Source organism: Saccostrea cucullata, unplaced genomic scaffold (genome assembly GCF_032062105.1).
Source record: "Saccostrea cucullata isolate Sc308-1 unplaced genomic scaffold, CSIRO_AGI_Scuc_v1 ctg8011, whole genome shotgun sequence".
In the NCBI taxonomy this organism is placed as follows: domain Eukaryota; kingdom Metazoa; phylum Mollusca; class Bivalvia; order Ostreida; family Ostreidae; genus Saccostrea; species Saccostrea cuccullata.
This window is the reverse complement of record NW_026925403.1, coordinates 6,668-25,791: the sequence shown is the minus strand read 5'-3', so window position 1 is coordinate 25,791 and position 19,124 is coordinate 6,668. Positions and strand designations below refer to the sequence as shown.

The 19,124-nt window shown below is 37.1% G+C and overlaps 1 long non-coding RNA gene across 3 annotated transcripts; it reads right to left on the bottom strand.

Annotated features, from left to right (window-relative positions):
- Positions 1 to 16,962: 16,962 nt before the first annotated feature.
- Positions 16,963 to 18,705, bottom strand: LOC134268745 (uncharacterized). 3 transcript variants are annotated; one of them, XR_009992431.1, is made up of 6 exons: positions 18,629 to 18,705; positions 18,304 to 18,425; positions 18,128 to 18,205; positions 17,633 to 18,036; positions 17,457 to 17,540; positions 16,963 to 17,365 (listed from the first exon to the last, which is right to left on the bottom strand). It is a non-coding gene; the product is annotated as an uncharacterized LOC134268745 (long non-coding RNA). The 3 variants fall into 3 exon arrangements; XR_009992432.1 differs by having other exon boundaries at positions 17,457 to 17,537; positions 18,304 to 18,673; XR_009992430.1 differs by having other exon boundaries at positions 18,304 to 18,672.
- Between the last annotated feature and the right edge of the window lie 419 nt (positions 18,706 to 19,124).

The window sequence follows — 19,124 nt, the reverse complement described above, 5'->3', positions numbered from 1 at the left end:
AAAGCAAAACACCCACAAGTATCGTCATTTCGAACTAAGAGATGCGTGCAGAGTTTAGCAAATCGAGCACACTCGTGTTATGTACACAGTTTTTGTAAAAAGGGCTCGAGTTATGTTATTGTTTATATTTAGAATTCACCGGGTGCGTTCAATTGTCACAGTCTGCTTACCACATCTGCACAGACTGACAATATATTGTGTGTTTGTTTTGCTTTCGAACGTGTCTACTCTGAATTTTCTGGATTATAGTATTAATATTTTTCATTTATACAAAACGAGATTGCCACTTTTCCTAAGGATTAAGAATAAAATTAAATTTGTGAGAGTGCAACGATATGTCAATCAAACCCGCCGAAAAATTTGAAATTTCAATATCTTTTAAACGAAATAAGATTTTTAATTAATTTTTGTGTGAAATGCTATTAAAATATATAAGTCGTAATATTATAGAGAAAATAATAACTTCAAATCTGTGTCCAGTACCTTTAATCAGATATTGGCTGCTGTACAAAACTTGGCAATAGACTCTTCTTTTTCTTCACTTGGTCAGCACTGGTCCTCTTCCCTTGTCAAATTCCTTGAAAATACTTGATGGAGAGAAGATAAGCAATAATACAAAGCAATGTAATAATCACAGAAATTCAAATGAACATAATCATTACAACATTATAAAACAGAGACATAAAAGGGGAAACACTTGCACTTCCCAGATAGCAGGATGTTATTGGACCTTTGTTGGGCCAACAACGCTCCTTATGTTGGGCCACTGTTTGAATTCAACATTGGGCCATCGGTAATTTGCTCATCGGCCCTTAATCAAACCAACTTGTTGGCTTATTGTTGGGCCAATGTAACAGTTAATATTGGGCCACTGTTGGGCCAATGTATTATTTCAATATTGGGCAGACGTCATTTTTGTACAATTGGGCCATTGTAAGCAACTAATGTTGGGCCAACGGTAATTTGCTCATCGGCCCTTAATCAAACCAACTCATTGGCTTATTGTTGGGCCAATGTAACAGTTAATATTGGGCCACTGTTAGGCCAATGTATTTTTTCAATGTTGGGCAAACGTCATTTTTGTACAGTTGGGCCATTGTAAGCAATTAATGTTGGGCCATCGGTATTTTGCTCATCGGCCCTTAATCAGACCAACTTGTTGGCTTATTGTTGGACCAACGAACGGATATCATTGAGCCATTGTTGGGCCACTTATTCTTTCAATATTAGGAAAACATCATTTTTGGGCCAACGTTGGTTTGTATCTTATTGGCTCTCCATCATGACAACTCATTTGCTCTTCACTGGTTGGCCATTTGTCCTCAAAATTGACAAACAAATATATACAATAAGGTTATACTAGTTTTTTAGTACAGTTTAATGGTAAAAGCCCTTTAATACTATCTATATATGCTATATATGCTAGATTAATAGTTTAATACATATTCTCAATATTCTCATAGAATTGCCATCAACAAGTATTGCATTGTAAGTAGCTCTACATTAATTAAAAAACTGAGAAAAAAGAAATCAAAATATAAAATTAAATTATAACATACTTTAATTTTATTGCTCAGTGCATGAAGAAAACATTAATAAAGAATTAAAAGTGGATGCTCACTTCAAGCGATACATGGAGAGTTACATGACTGTATACTCCCTCTCTGATGTAAATTATGCACAAGTTCAGTAAATTACAGTTATCAATAAGCACGTCTAACAAATAAACAAAGCCCTCCTAGCTGTTCTTAAAATAATACTAGAATGAATCCCGTCATTTTGTTTACTTACACAAAAAATGTTTCTGGCATCTGCATCGTGTTTATAACCGACAAACAGACACAAAAAAGGGTAGAACTACAGGAATGTCACACTATATCACAGAAAAAAGTTAGGCACTGCCACTTTCCATCTGATCCCTCTCCTAAGTCTCCATTTCCTCTTCCCGAGTCTCCTCCTCCCCCTTCTTTTCTTCTCTGTCCGTTTCTTCCTCCCTCATCCCTGTCCTTGGCATACCTTAGCCATTCTTTGATTGTGTTCACCGTGTCTTTTTAGAATCTCCAGTAGCACTAAAATTGTAATATTTGGTACTTAATACATTTGTTACTTTTCTCAGTAAAGAGTAAACATACGATTAAATTTACAAGTATATCGCTATATGTTTAAGCTGTCAATTAAGGAATACCCGGTAACCGTCTTTTTTGTTTCATGGTGTGATTAAGTGATTAGCTTGCGTTATGAAGGCATTTATGCATAATATTTATACGCTTGATAATCATCATCACAACAATTTTGATTCAATGTTGCCCCATATAAAATACATGTATTGAAAATTTGTCGTTACACGGAACAAATTTTAAATGAAAGAACCCAATTTATTTTTAGTACTGAATAAATTTTGTTTTAACTTCAGCAAATTCAACATTTTCAAAATGTTTGATCATGTTCTCGACGTTAAGTGTATATAAGTAAATTAAGTGGTAGACTTCGGAAATGTATTCTACTAAACACAAAATTCAATTTAAATAAGGAGCAAATTATTAATTGTTTTAACTGTATCAAAACACATTTTTATACTTTCATTTATTTTTCTTGTATATAAACAAAAAATTTAATCACTGATAATTTATTTTGTTTCGATATATTATGAGAATTTTAAATTTATTTTAGCTAGCTTGATTTTTCAAGTAGGATTGGTTGTAGATTTATCTCTGATTGTAGAGACGATCAGATTTGTTAATATACAGATTTGTAACAATTAAATGTTTATACATATTGGCCCAATGTTGGTCCAATATATCGGACCAACATATGACCAAGGAGCAAAATGACACTGGGCCAACGGCATTTGCCAACATCGGCCCAATGTTCTTGTTGACGTTTCGCCAACAATGTCGCATTCCTTGTGCCAAAGTTGGCTTGACGTTGGGCCAATATCTGTAGAAATAACACTCTACATTGGGCCAACGTTGGCCCAACATATCGGGCCAACATTGGGTCGATGAGCAAACTTAAATTGGGTCAATGCCATTTGCCAACATTGGTCCGATGTAACCGATTACACTGGCCCAACGTTGGCCCAATGTTAGCATGCTATCTGTACAGTGTTGACCCAACAGCACCTGGCCTCTGCATTCCCCGTGTCTGATTTTCACAGATTTGTACATGATATCGTTTAAAAACTAAACGTTAATTCAGCTGTGCCGAGGCAAACATATTATCAATACTTACAAAGTGAGTGCAGATATGCAAGGTATCAGTCTCATTACGCTCGTGTCAGATTAAAAATGGCGCGGATATTACAAGTAGCCCGGTTGTTGTCTACCCATGATGCTCAGTCTAATTCATGGTATATTGGGCCAACGTAGGGCCGATGCCAACCCCAAACAAATATTTTCTCTCATGATAATAGTTTTATGATATAATGCCAACAGTAAGCCCAAAATTAGCGCACTATTATACATAACCAGCTATCAATATTCCATGTTGGGCCATTGTTGGCCCAATCAAGGTAACCCAACATAGATAATAGAACCATAATGTAAGATTTGGCCAACGGTGTTCTGCTATCTGGGTTATTACAAATAAATAAGCATATACACAATTAAAAAAAATGGAATAAAACACTCTTTGGTGCTTGATCACTTAAGTGCAAAGTTAAAATGTTGAAAATATCATATCTAAACAAAAGCAGTCATCCAATGATAAGCATTGACATAGAAAGTCCTCTTAATTATTTCAGAATGTACCAACGTTGTCCCAACGTAAAGCTCAGCAGCTAATTATAAAATTGACACCATCAATTAGTTGGTAGTATAATAATTGGGCCAACGTTGGCCCAATATAAATATCCCATCTTTGAAGACCTAAACAAAATAACACTAGTCTTGTGTGTATTACAAACACTGGGCCAACGTTGGGCCAACATACTACTACCAACTTGATAGGACACGTTCTTTAAGGGTGCATTACAAACAATGGGCCAACGTTGGGCCAACATACTACTACCAACTTGATAGGACACGTTCTTTAAGGGTGTATTACAAACAATGGGCCAACGTTGAACCAACATACTACTACAAACTTGATAAGGCACTTTCTTTAAGGATGTATTAGAAACAATGGGCCAACGTTGGGCCAACATACTACTACAAACTTGATAAGGCACTTTCTTTTAGGGTGTATTACAAACAATGGGCCAACGTTGGGCCAGCATACTACTACCAACTTGCAAATACACTTTCTTTAAGGGTGTATTATAAACATTGGTCCAACGTTGGGCCAACGCCATGATCCTTCCTTCTTTGGTAACTAAAGTGAATGGAAGTTGCTTACGTTGGACCAACGATGGGCCAGCATAGGAATTCCGTCATGGTCGAGAAGGTTGACTTGGTAACATTGGTCCAACGTTGGCCCAACGTTGTTCCCCCAACGCCAACCATACAACCTTTAACAAATGTTGGCCCAACATAGTCATGCTATCTGGGTTAATACCAAGTGAGAAGCTTCAGTAAAAAGCAGCTTGTTGCTTACCACTTTTGAAACATAATACCTGCAAAACACAGACAGGGATAGACTGATCTTCTTATATTAATGACCTTGGTCCTCCATTGTTGTTCCTCTTCTGAATCAAAGGGGAACTGAAATCTGTCAATTGAAGGTCCAGATGTTAAAGCTTGGTACAGCCAACATCAATAGGCAAGCAAAGATACAAGAAGTAAAATCTGAATCTTATCCTGCTTTCTGCTGCTGTATGCAGTTCAATGAGAGAGGGAGTCCTCCTCACTTCAGGATCCTGTTCAGCCTTAAAAGCATTCCTCTTAAAAAGATAAAAATTAACAGACACCAAAAGAGGATCACTTGCACTTCATACCAAGTGAGAAGATTTCTAAAATAAACTAGTGGCCAATGGGCAATATGCTCACCTAAGCATATTGGCTAGTAAATGACGAATTAGTCCAGTATTGAAAACTATAAAATTTAGGAAGAGGAGAAGGGGGCTTGAATAACTACCTGGAGACATTTTCATATCAATAACAATGGCTTAGCTGTTCTTGAACATAAAATTTTTTCCTATATATTCCTTTGTTAAGATTTTATCCCCATTGATGCCCCTCCCTGCCCCCTGGAATCAAGATTTGGACAAATATGAATCTACACTACCTTAGAGGATGCTTCCATATCAATATGACTATATATGGCTTTGGTATTATTGAGAAGACGTTTCCTATATACTGTAAATCACTTAATTTTCGCGACACCTTATTTTCGCGAGATAGTCAATGATTCTTCATTAGCGAGACAAAATTTTCAAAATTGTGGTCATTGCTCTATATAATCTTAAGGAATTATATTATACGCGAGAATCAAATTTTCGCGACCATACCGTCTCATGTAATAATGTGAAAATAAAGTTCTCGTGAATAAAAAGTGATTTACAGTATTCCCCTGTCCATTTTGACCCACCATTGGGGCCCTGCCCTACACCTCGGAGTCATGATTTGAACAAACTTAAATCTACACTACATGAAGTACTACCGTATACATATCACCAGTCATGACATATTTGTTTCTGAGAAGATTTCTAAAAATATTTCCAATATAATCCAATGTAAAACTTTGATTGTCCAATGTGGCCCAAACCTTTTCCCGGTAGACATGATTTGAACAAAATGAAATCTTCACTACCAAAAAGGATGATTTGCTATCAATATAACTAATTGTGGCTTGAGAAAAAAAAGTATATCCCTACATACTGTAGATTCCTAAATATGTGCGTGAAATTAATTTTCGCCTAATTTCGTGAGAAGCACCACACACAAAATTAAATTACTCGCCTTTATTTTTATGGTGCTGAAATCTATGTAAAATCTCTTAACCAATCATGCATTTGCAAATTATTATTCTTGTGATTTAACGGTGAAAAGCCTATTCGCGATAATTACTCGCGAAAAATAAGGAATATACAGTATTATATATATTTTTGATCCCCTATTCTGACACCAACATGGGGTCTTGATTTGACTAATTTTGAATCTACACTACCTGAGGATGATGCCACATAAGTGTCTCTTTCCTGTCTCAGTGGTTCTTGAAAAGAAGATTTTTAAAAGATGTCCTTAATTTTTCTCTTACTTGTAGTAATCTTCCATTTGAAGAGGGAGTGGGCCTTCATTTGAATAAACTTAAATCCCATAATGGCATTTATCCAAGGATACTCTTTGCCAAGTTTCGTTGAATTTGACCAAAGATGAAAATGTGAAATTTTACAAACAAGAGGCCTATGGGCCACATCGCTCACCTGAGAAGCTTTGACCATACTGTTCTTTACCAGTGGCCCAGTGGTTCTTAAGAAGAAGATTTTCAAAGATTTTTCCTATATATTCTTAAGTAATTATATTCCTATATATTTCTATGTAAAACTTTGATTCCCCATTGTGGCCCCGCTCTACCCCTGGTGGTCATGATTTGAACAATTTAGAATCTACACTACCCCAGGATGCTTCCACACAAGTTTCAGCTTTTCTGGCCCAGTGGTTCTTGAGCAGAGGATTTTCAAAGATTTTTTCTATATATTTCTATGTAAAAATTTGATTCCCCATTGTGGCCCCGCCCAACTGCTGGGGGTCATGATTTGAACAATTTAGAATCTACACTACCCCAGGATGCTTCCACAGAAGTTTCAGCTTTTCTGGCCCAGTGGTTCTTGAGAAGATTTTTTAATGACCCCACCCTAGTTTTGTCTTTTCTTGATTATCTCCCCTTGTGAGGGGACTTGGCCCTTCATTTTAACAATTTAAATTCCCCTTCACTCAAGAATGCTTGGTACCAAGTTTGGTCAAAATTGGCCCAGTGGTTCTTGAGAAGAAGTCGAAAATGTGAAAAGTTTACAGACGACGGACAAAATGTGATCAGAAAAGCTCACTTTAGCCTTTGGCTCAGGTGAGCTAAAAAGATGACAAAGACAAAAAATGAACAAAGGTTCACTTCTTTTAAAAACCAGCACTTACGAGGGTCGTTAGAAAAGTTCGCGGACACATTGAATTACGGAAAAACTATTATGTATTGTGAAGTATGGTCTATGTATGAATAAATTCCCACATTTTGTTTATTGGTATGTAAAAAATCAGGTCCATATGATAAAATCTTGAAAATTTACACGATTTTTACTATAAGGTCATGGGATTCTCTTGACGTAAGGCCCAACCAGATTTCAACCCGTTAAGCTCTGTCGCAGTTCTAAAAATCTTTCATTTCTTCAAATTTTTCTTATCTTTTTCTACTTTAAAATTGAATATCTATATCAAGACCTGTTACTTTTCTTCTACAATGTCTTTTGTACTGATTCGGATATTATTGAGATCTTAAAAAAAGTCTATGCAGTAAATCGATCAGGTATGGAAACTGTGCAAAACCATATAAGCGCAACGCAACGTCCATGCGATACGGTGGTATTGAAGTATCGATGGAGTTAATCATTCAAAATGTCCTTCCATTCTTATGAAGCTACAACCATTTGAAAACTTGTCCTTTGTAGGTGTAGGAAATTCCCGGCAGCATCTTGAACATTTTAATCTCTTTTTAGACATTTTCTAGGTTGCTTACATAATTTTTACTCCATGACGTTCCGATTTTTGGCTGTGTTTTCACGCGTTAATCATTTATAAACGGCTATAATACAGTCATACACCCTCCAATTTAGATCAAATTTTCTCCCAGTGACGTTTCATGAATACGTTGGCGGCAGGTAAAATATCATAAATCATTTTGCGCTACAATTGTGCAATTTCTAATTTTATTAAAGAGCCTTTGTGATGTAAACGTGCCAAAATGTAGCATGCTCCGTGAAGCAAGTTTTATCAAAATAAAAAAGCTGTATATTTTTCAATAATCACCGGAGAACACCAAATTCTTGTATATTTAATGGAAAAAAGGTAAAGATTTCACTGGAAAGTTTGACCGGTTTCGTTAAAAACAATAGAACTTGTCCGCGAACTTTTCTAACACCCCTCGTATATCAATTGATTCAACTACTAAATTGGGTTTGTGATCAGGAGAGATCCTATATGAGTTGTTTACCAATGCTTTTGAGACTCATCTTCCCGTGCGCCCTTGCGAACTTAGCCTGGGACAAAATGATACCCAGTATCCGTCTGCTTCCACGTGGAGGCATCGCATAGGACTTGTTGTGGAGAGGCTATGTACTGGCAGGGGAAGACATTCCCATTACGCATTGCTGCTAGCCAGCGGTGATGGCTGAAAGCGAGAGGTGACAAGCACACAGACACTAACACCAACACACTAGACGCATCACACAACATTTAGCAGACGTTAGTAGTTTTAGTAGCTTGTTACTTGTTCAGGGTTCTCCATTGTTTGAAATTTTACTGTGTTGCAGAGTTTACGCAAAGCACTAAAATTTCACGGTATTTTAGCGATCAAATTTGCAACTGACTCACTATTCATTATAATTACTTAAGAATACATGCACACAATTTAAAAAAAAAAATCACCAATTTGTTACAAAAATAGTATGGTCGAACATAAAAGCATGTTGTGAAATGCAGAGGAAATTCTTGTCTATAAAGTTGAACTACTTACAATTTTTTAAAGCAAATTTGTCATAATTTTTTTGTCAATTTTATTGATCGAATTAAGGAATTACAAAAAAAGAGACTTCGGAATAGTAAAATACTTTTAAAAGTTCCTTGAAAATTGAAAACTATTTATTTACATCAAGTAAATGATTTTGGTACAGTGTTATGTTTGATTTACATTGCAAAAATAATTCTAGAGCCATTGCTCTAAAGAAAAGACATTTAAATATATTTTTTAAAATAATACAATGTACTTTAATTGCAACTTCTAGTACCAATTAAGCGTTACATGGAAGTTTGAAATCCAATTTTTTATACCCGCACTTTCTAAAGAAAGTTCGGGTATATTGTTGTTACTCATGTCCGTCCGTCCGTCTGTCACACTTTTCTTCCCTGAACTCCTCCTAGATTTTACAAAGTAGCTTAATCACCTTTTGGGAGATGGTTGGTGGTGTCATGTAGATGTGCAGTAAGGTTTCGGAATTTTCATTTTGCCCAGGGGGGTCAAATGGTGGTTGAAAAATGACGTTTTTTATGCTAAAAGCCCCGTCTTCCCTGAACTCCTTCTACATTTTACACAGTAGCCTAATCATCTTTTGTGAGATGGTTGGTGGTGTCATGTAGATGTGAAGTAAGGTTTCGGAATTTTCATTTTGCCCAGGGGGGGGGGGGGGGACAAATGAGAGTAGAAATTTGTTGTTGTTTTTTTATTTGATATGTTTCATCACCCTGCTTTCAAGAACTTCCCTAATATTTCATGCATTAGCTTTAAACCTTGATCATTTGCGTATGTGTGAAATGGTTTCAAAATTTTTATTTTCATGTGGATGGCAAAAAGGGGCAGGAAAAAATGGCCCCTCCCTAACCCTGGGGGTCATGATTTGTACAAACTTGAATCTACACCTCTTGAGAATGTTTCCATATTAATCATGCTCTTGTTGTTCTTGAAAAGAAGAATTTTGAAGATTTGTTTCCTTTTATTCCTAAATAAAACTTTGATCCCTAATTGTGGCCTGACCCTATAGCCTTTGAGATGATGATTTGAAAAACCAGAAATATGTCTATAGGACATGAATGTCCCGCCAGATGTATATTACTTATTAATGCTACTGTACATGAAAGTTTGTATTAGAGTATAAAGTTTGATGAAAATATCTTGAACAGTTTCGTTAGAATTGAAACTAAAATCTAAATAAATTGGATATAGATAATAAATTCTTACCAAATTATGTATAAGTACATGCTAAACATAAAAATGTCTTAAATTATTTCTTTAAAACTAAGCAAAATACAAATTAAAGAGGAGGGAGGTCAAGGTCACAGGAATGTGCAAGGTAAAGTTTTTGATGCAGTTCAATAGCTCTCACTAATACTTATCAGCATATTATGTTCGATAAAAATATCTTGAATGATTTAATGAAACTGAGCTTAACACTTTTTTTAAGAAAAGAGAGGTCAAAGGAAAGGTTGGGGTCAAAATGCTGTTGCAGTTGAAAAGCTTACATCAGTATGAATTTACTATTAGCATATGAAGTTTGATAAAAATATAATTAATGGTTTATTTAAAACTTAAAACTTAAAAATAAACACATATTTTAAAAAGTGAGGTCAAGGTCAAAATAAGTTGATGCATTAAATCCATTAACAACTTTCAGCAGTATGTATTAGCATATGAAGTTTGATAAATATATCATGAATTGTTTATTCAAAACTGATCTAGACATTAATTTTAGAAAAGTGAGGTCAAGGTCACAGGAAATGTCAAGGTCAAAAGGAGTGAAGCATTGTAAAACTTACATCAGTATGTATCATCATGTGAAGTTTCGTTACACAACTTGAATGGTTTCTTTAAAATAAAGCTAAACACTAATTTAAAGAAAAGTTTAGTGAAGGTCAAAGGAAAAGTCAAGGTCAAAAAATATTGCTGCAGTTGGATAGTTTACATCAGTATATGCATCAACATATGAACTTTGATAAAAATATCTAGTTTCTTTGAGCTCGATGGAAAGTCAGATGGAAGGGTGGAGGACGGACATGACAATAACTATACATGTATTCCTAATCATGGCGTGGCATAAAAAACTTGAATCTTCATTAAATGAGGATGTTTCCATATCAAGATTATACAAGCAAATTCAAAGAATTGTGGTCCTCTGCTTTCTGTGTCTTAGTGAATGGGATGCCATAATTTATGGCAGATTGAGTGTCAAATATGCACCCCTATCATATGTCAATTTATGAAAATTAGGTCAAAGGGGAAAAATCATAGCATGCTCGGAAATATTTTGTTGCAGGTAATGTACATGTCCAATAAGAAAGTCCCATCTCTTTTCCATCAAAAGTTATATATTATATTATATAATATTTTTGAAAAGTAGGTTAAACTTCTAGGTCAAGATCACAGAGTCAAACGTCATGATATATTTAGAAAAGTCTTTTCATATGTAATATGCATGTATAATTTGAATGCCCTATCTTTTCTCTTTCAAAATGATCAATTTAAAATGTTATTTTTTGGAAAGTAGGTAAAACTTTAAGGTCGATGTCTCACTTGGGTTAAAAAATCATAGTACATTTAGAGAGTTTTGTGGTAATGTACATGTGAAATATGAAAGCCCTGTCTCTTATTATTCAAAAGTTATGACCAAGGTTAAATTTATTGTGACAGATGCACATACTGTCAAAGATGGACAGACTGACAGACAAATGAGATTTAATGTTCCCTCCCTTTCCCAAAAACGGGGGAAAATAATGCCCTTGCTGTTCTTGAGAAGAAGATTTATGATTGAAAAATTCCCTGCATATTTCTTAACGCAAATCAATATTGTGTTTTTATGTCATTTGTTTGTTTGTTGTTAAATATCCCTCTCAGGAATTTTTCACTCAAATGGAGACACCACTTGAAAAATAATGAGGACAAGTCAGATTTGAGGTCAACATACATTTTAGGAGTTTTTAAACATTAAGACCTAAAGAGATATGAACTCAATCCTTCCCCTCACCCCTTGCCAGATCCCTGTTTATTCATTCAACAAACTACAAAAAATGTTTATGTATACAAATATAGTTTAATGTGGTCCATCTCTTTGAATGATTTTCATTCCTAATTCTAGGAAGATAGGTTGATGAATAAAATATCAAGCAATCTTATCATTGGTGCACTTTTATTTAATTTAATGCAGTCATATTGTGAACATTTCCAGTTCATTAGGAGAGTAGGGATGACCTCCAGGAGTTCATTTAGGAGTCACATGAACATTTGTCATTACAGGGGCAGGGAGTGGATTGGGAGACACCCCCCCCCCCCAACTCCCGGAATTTGCAGGACTATAATATATACTGAAGTAAATAAAAATGACTTTGGATGCCCTCCATCCTAGAAAAGAGACCCCACCATAACTTCTCTTTTTTTTTTTGTTTCTCAGGAAATTCTGGTCTGGAAACCCCCCCCCCCCCCAATACCAGAAAAAAAAAATCTGTATCTTGTAACTGAATGTAACGTCGATAACGGGCGATAACTCTTCAGAATGTGAAATTCGTCTTATTGCAGCATCGGATGACCTTTGATTCTTTAAACTTTAACCTAACCAGTTGCATTTCAGACTGTTTTACCCAAATCTATACCAAAACTTGTACTTATCGACTGTCATAGGTCTTGTCAACTTCATGAAATATAATCCAATTAAAACACAAAATAATTCCTACTGACATACATGCAAATGATGTGTACACCACACTAGTACTGCACGTGCAGTGCAATCTAAAAATGATAATGGTAAAACTAGTACTTAAGTGGGTATGTGACGCAAGCCCAATGTGATGCAGGAGTTCAGATACATTTATAGTACAAGAACAAATTTAAAATTATCATTTACAAAAGATGTTTTATCTTAACTTTGCATACTAGGCCTATTTCCAAAAACAGGCAAATAGGGTGTGTTTGTGTGCATGTGTTGGTGGGAGAGGGGTGGGGGGTTGACTAAATTGATTGGGTATATGGCAGCTTTCAAGGTGTTTCTGCCTAATCAAATATAAAAAAAGTTTGTACATTTTGAAAAAATCATCAAAAACGCTTTACGCTAATTTGAATAATATTATTTGTTGTTGATCTATATGAGAAAATAGATTTTAAAAGTTCCAATTATGGGCAAAAATCTATATCCCCCTTTATCAAACCTAATTTACATCATAAATTAAATTCTGTTGTTTAATTTCAGACTGGTAATGAATTAAGAATATGAAATACCTATAAGATCGAGGCCCATGGGTCACATGGTTACCTGAGCATATTATGCTTAATTTGATGAATACATATGTAAATTATTGAATTATATTGACTTTTTCCTTGGTAAAGCCCAATTTGAAAGAGTGTGCATTTAGAGGCAAACACCTTACTTAGTGCGGGTACTACTGTCTCATGACAGCATCTAGTTGTCTTTGTTCCTTCATGTGTCAAGTCCATTGAGGGTCTAGGAAATAATTGATTATGCAAGGTGAAAGCATAATTAATTGATCTAGATATCGTATAGAATTGAAAGACGGTAGAATTGTTTGATCAATTATGTTTCAGATAGAGAGAATTTGTATGTTTCAATTTTTTTTATTATCACAGATCTTACCGTGTCAGCAAAAAATGTGTCGCACAGATAAAATTTGAATCTTTACTGTGTCGGAGAACATTTTTCTGTGTCGGGACCAACACAGTAAAACAGCTCATGGAGAACCCTGCTTGTTAGGGTGTTATTCATGCAAACCTATCCACCACAAGCACTAATCATGCACTAACTAACAAATACCTTAATTACAATAATAACCTACACTCCACTAAGCTGTCTAACTATCAACTAAAGCCTACTTACTAACTCAAACTACAACACAACTGCACCGAACGGAAATACTATACAAACTAAACCTAAGACTAAGAAACACCTTTGTAACGCTACTTACAACTACTATACACCCCATACTTTCTGAATGCAGCAGAAAACACTCCAGACTGACCTTCAGAGGTGGCTATCTCTGCTTCCTGTCAATTCAAACTCAAGAGGTCAAAGCCTGAAAAAGCCAACATCAATTGGAGAGCCATAATACTGGGAAAAGGTGCTCAGAGGTCAAGTATGAATCTTACCGCACTTTCTACTCATGAACGCTGTTAAATGGGAGAGGAACTGCTCTTCACTTCAGGATCCTAGTCAGCTTCAAATTTCTTCTGCTTAACAAGAGAAAACAAACATATCAAAGGAGAATCACTCACATTCCCTAACAAATGAAAAACTTCATTTGAATAATCAACTTGTGACTTACAACCTTGAGCCATATTGGTTGCTGTATAGAGATGGGAAATGGACTCGTCATCTCGTCTTCCTGTGTTGGTCGACCCTGCTCCTCCATCGTTGTTCCTCTTCCCAGTCCCTGAAAGTATAAAACTGGCACAATGTTAGTAAAACTTCAGAAGAATGCAACAAATCACGAAAAGTTACTTACCACTTTGGGCCATGTTGGCTGCTGTATAGAGATGGGAAATGGACTCGTCATCTCGTCTTCCTCTGTTGGTCGACCCTGCTCCTCCATCGTTGTTCCTCTTCCCAGTCCCTGAAAGTATAAAACTGGCACAATGTTAGTGAAACTTCAAAAGAATGCAACAGATCACGAAAAGTTACTTACCACTTTGGGCCATGTTGGCTGCTGTATAGAGATGGGAAATGGACTCGTCATCTCGTCTTCCTCTGTTGGTCGACCCTGCTCCTCCATCGTTGTTCCTCTTCCCAGTCCCTGAAAGTATAAAACTGGCACAATGTTAGTAAAACTTCAAAAGAATGCAACAAATCACGAAAAGTTACTTACCACTTTGGGCCATGTTGGCTGCTGTATAGAGATGGGAAATGGACTCGTCATCTCGTCTTCCTTTGTTGGTCGACCCTGCTCCTCCATCGTTGTTCCTCTTCCCAGTCCCTGAAAGTATAAAACTGGCACAATGTTAGTAAAACTTCAAAAGAATGCAACAAATCACGAAAAGTTACTTACCACTTTGGGCCATGTTGGCTGCTGTATAGAGATGGGAAATGGACTCGTCATCTCGTCTTCCTCTGTTGGTCGACCCTGCTCCTCCATCGTTGTTCCTCTTCCCTGTCCCTGAAAGTATAAATCTGGCACAATGTTAGTAAAACTTCAAAAGAATGCAACAAATCATGAAAAGTTACTTAACACTTTGGGCCATGTTGGCTGCTGTATAGAGATGGGAAATGGACTCGTCATCTCGTCTTCCTCTGTTGGTCGACCCTGCTCCTCCATCGTTGTTCCTCTTCCCTGTCCCTGAAAGTATAAATCTGGCACAATGTTAGTAAAACTTCAAAAGAATGCAACAAATCACGAAAAGTTACTTACCACTCTGGGCCATGTTGGCTGCTGTATAGAGATGGGAAATGGACTCGTCATCTCGTCTTCCTCTGTTGGTCGACCCTGCTCCTCCATCGTTGTTCCTCTTCCCAGTCCCTGAAAGTATAAAACTGGCACAATGTTAGTAAAACTTCAAAAGAATGCAACAAATCACGAAAAGTTACTTACCACTTTGGGCCATGTTGGCTGCTGTATAGAGATGGGAAATGGACTCGTCATCTCGTCTTCCTCTGTTGGTCGACCCTGCTCCTCCATCGTTGTTCCTCTTCCCAGTCCCTGAAAGTATAAAACTGGCACAATGTTAGTAAAACTTCAAAAGAATGCAACAAATCACGAAAAGTTACTTACCACTTTGGGTCATGTTGGCTGCTGTATAGAGATGGGAAATGGACTCGTCATCTCGTCTTCCTCTGTTGGTCGACCCTGCTCCTCCATCGTTGTTCCTCTTCCCAGTCCCTGAAAGTATAAAACTGGCACAATGTTAGTAAAACTTCAAAAGAATGCAACAAATCACGAAAAGTTACTTACCACTTTGGGCCATGTTGGCTGCTGTATAGAGATGGGAAATGGACTCGTCATCTCGTCTTCCTCTGTTGGTCGACCCTGCTCCTCCATCGTTGTTCCTCTTCCCAGTCCCTGAAAGTATAAAACTGGCACAATGTTAGTAAAACTTCAAAAGAATGCAACAAATCACGAAAAGTTACTTACCACTTTGGGCCATGTTGGCTGCTGTATAGAGATGGGAAATGGACTCGTCATCTCGTCTTCCTCTGTTGGTCGACCCTGCTCCTCCATCGTTGTTCCTCTTCCCTGTCCCTGAAAGTATAAAACTGGCACAATGTTAGTAAAACTTCAAAAGAATGCAACAAATCACGAAAAGTTACTTACCACTTTGGGCCATGTTGGCTGCTGTATAGAGATGGGAAATGGACTCGTCATCTCGTCTTCCTCTGTTGGTCGACCCTGCTCCTCCATCGTTGTTCCTCTTCCCTGTCCCTGAAAGTATAAAACTGGCACAATGTTAGTAAAACTTCAAAAGAATGCAACAAATCACGAAAAGTTACTTACCACTTTGGGCCATGTCGGCTGCTGTATAGAGATGGGAAATGGACTCGTCATCTCGTCTTCCTCTGTTGGTCGACCCTGCTCCTCCATCGTTGTTCCTCTTCCGAGTCACTGAAAGTATAAAACTGGCACAATGTTAGTAAAACTTCAAAAGAATGCAACAAATCACGAAAAGTTACTTACCACTTTGGGCCATGTTGGCTGCTGTATAGAGATGGGAAATGGACTCGTCATCTCGTCTTCCTCTGTTGGTCGACCCTGCTCCTCCATCGTTGTTCCTCTTCCCTGTCCCTGAAAGTATAAAACTGGCACAATGTTAGTAAAACTTCAAAAGAATGCAACAAATCACGAAAAGTTACTTACCACTTTGGGCCATGTTGGCTGCTGTATAGAGATGGGAAATGGACTCGTCATCTCGTCTTCCTCCGTTGGTCGACCCTGCTCCTCCATCGTTGTTCCTCTTCCCTGTCCCTGAAAGTATAAAACTGGCACAATGTTAGTAAAACTTCAAAAGAATGCAACAAATCACGAAAAGTTACTTACCACTTTGGGCCATGTTGGCTGCTGTATAGAGATGGGAAATGGACTCGTCATCTCGTCTTCCTCTGTTGGTCGACCCTGCTCCTCCATCGTTGTTCCTCTTCCCTGTCCCTGAAAGTATAAAACTGGCACAATGTTAGTAAAACTTCAAAAGAATGCAACAAATCACGAAAAGTTACTTAACACTTTGGGCCATGTTGGCTGCTGTATAGAGATGGGAAATGGACTCGTCATCTCGTCTTCCTCTGTTGGTCGACCCTGCTCCTCCATCGTTGTTCCTCTTCCCTGTCCCTGAAAGTATAAAACTGGCACAATGTTAGTAAAACTTCAAAAGAATGCAACAAATCACGAAAAGTTACTTACCACTTTGGGCCATGTTGGCTGCTGTATAGAGATGGGAAATGGACTCGTCATCTCGTCTTCCTCTGTTGGTCGACCTTGCTCCTCCATCGTTGTCCCTCTTCTGAGTTCCTGAAAGTATAAAACTGGCAGAAGATTAGTAAAACTTCAAAACAATGCAACAAATCACAAAAATTCAAGTGCAAAAAATCAGTATGACACAATTGGTTGAAAAAGCAGAAAACAATGGCAATTAATTCAGGAAGATGAAATGAGGGGGAAAGGGAAGGTGAGGGTTAGTTATGTTAGAGTCAGCAGGGGGTAGGGGAAAGAAAATGAAAATCAAAAATACTTCCATATAAGCTTCCTTGGCTGTTGCTGTGGCACCTGGTGATGTTCCTTCTGAACTGTCTCAGCATCTCTGCTTACTGTCAATTGAATGTCAAGAGGTCAGAGCCAACATCAATTGGAAAGCCAAAATATACGGAAAGGTTAAAAGAGGTCAAGTGTGAATCTTACCGTACTTTCTTTTCTCGAATGCTGTTAAATAGGAGAGGTACTTCTCCGCACTTCAGCATCCTGGTCAATCTCAACTTTCTTCTGCTTGAAAAGAGAAAACAGACACATCAAAGGGGAATCACTCTCATTTCCCAACAAGTGGAAAACTTCATCTAAATAAGCAATTTGTTACTTACCACTTTGGGCCATGCTGACTGCTGTATATAGCTGAGAAATATACTCGTCGTCTTGTCTTCTTCTGTTGGTCGACCTTGCTCCTCCATCGTTGTTCCTCTTCTGAGTTCCTGAAAGTATAAAACTGGCAGAAGATTAGTAAAACTTCAAAACAATGCAACAAATCACAAAAATTCAAGTGCAAAAAATCAGTATGACACAATTGGTTGAAAAAGCAGAAAACAATGAAAATTAATTCAGGAAGATGAAATGAGGGGGAAAGGGAAGGTGAGGATTAGTTATGTTAGAGTCAGCATGGGGTACCGGAAAGAAAATGAAAATCAAAAATACTTCCATATAAGCTTCCTCTGCTGATGCTGTGGCTCCTGGTGATGTTCCTTCTGAACTGTCTCAGCATCTCTGCTTACTGTCAATTGAAAGTCAAGAGGTCAAAGCCAACATCAATTGGAAAGCCAAAATATAAGGAAAGGTTAAAAGAGGTCAAGTGTGAATCTTACCACGCTTTCTTTTCTTGAATGCTGTTAAATAGGAGAGGTACTTCTCCGCACTACACGATCTTGGTCAACCTAAACTTTCTTTTGATTAAAAAGAGAAAACAGACACATCAAAAAGGAATCACTCTCTTTTCCCAACAAGTGGAAAACTTCATATAAATAAGCAATTTTTTACTTACCACTTTGGGCCATGTTGACTGCTGTATATATCTGAGAAATGTACTCGTCATCTTGTCTTTTTCTGTTGGATGACCTTGCTCCTCCATCGTTGTTCCTCTTCTGAGTTCCTGAAAGTATAAAACTGGCAGATTAGTGAAACTTCAAAACAATGCAACAAATCACAAAAATTCAAGTGAAAAAAATCAGTACAACACAATTGGTTGAAAAAGCAGAAAACAATGACAATTAATTCAGGAAGATGAAATGAGGGGGAAAGGGAAGGTGAGGGTTAGTTATGTTAGAGTCAGCATGGGGTACCGGAAAGAAAATGAAAATCAAAAATACTTCCATATAAGCTTCCTTGGCTGTTGCTTTGGCACCTGGTGATGTTCCTTCTGAACTGTCTCAGCATCTCTGCTTACTGTCAATTGAAAGTCAAGAGGTCTAAGCCAACATTAATCGGATTTTTTTTTGTATATTGTTTAATGTCCATTTTGAGAATTTTTCACTCATATGGAGATGGCACCACTTGCGGTTACGAGCTGCAAAGAATAAGGGTTCACTTCATATTTTATTTGGCCCTGGGAATTTCCAAGTTGTTAAGTTTAAACTGCATCAATTCTTTATAGTGGGAATAAATGTTGGATATATGCTTGTTTAAAATATAAACCAAAAAACTGAGGATGTGTCCCCGTTTAACTATTTTATGTCTGTCAGAACATGCATGGAATGCGTGTTTCCGGAAAATCGTTAAAAATCAACTACTTAAAAGCATTTTTTAATAGGACCGCATCATACCGGTATATCACCACTTTGAAATTTTCTCAGTTGAAACATTGAT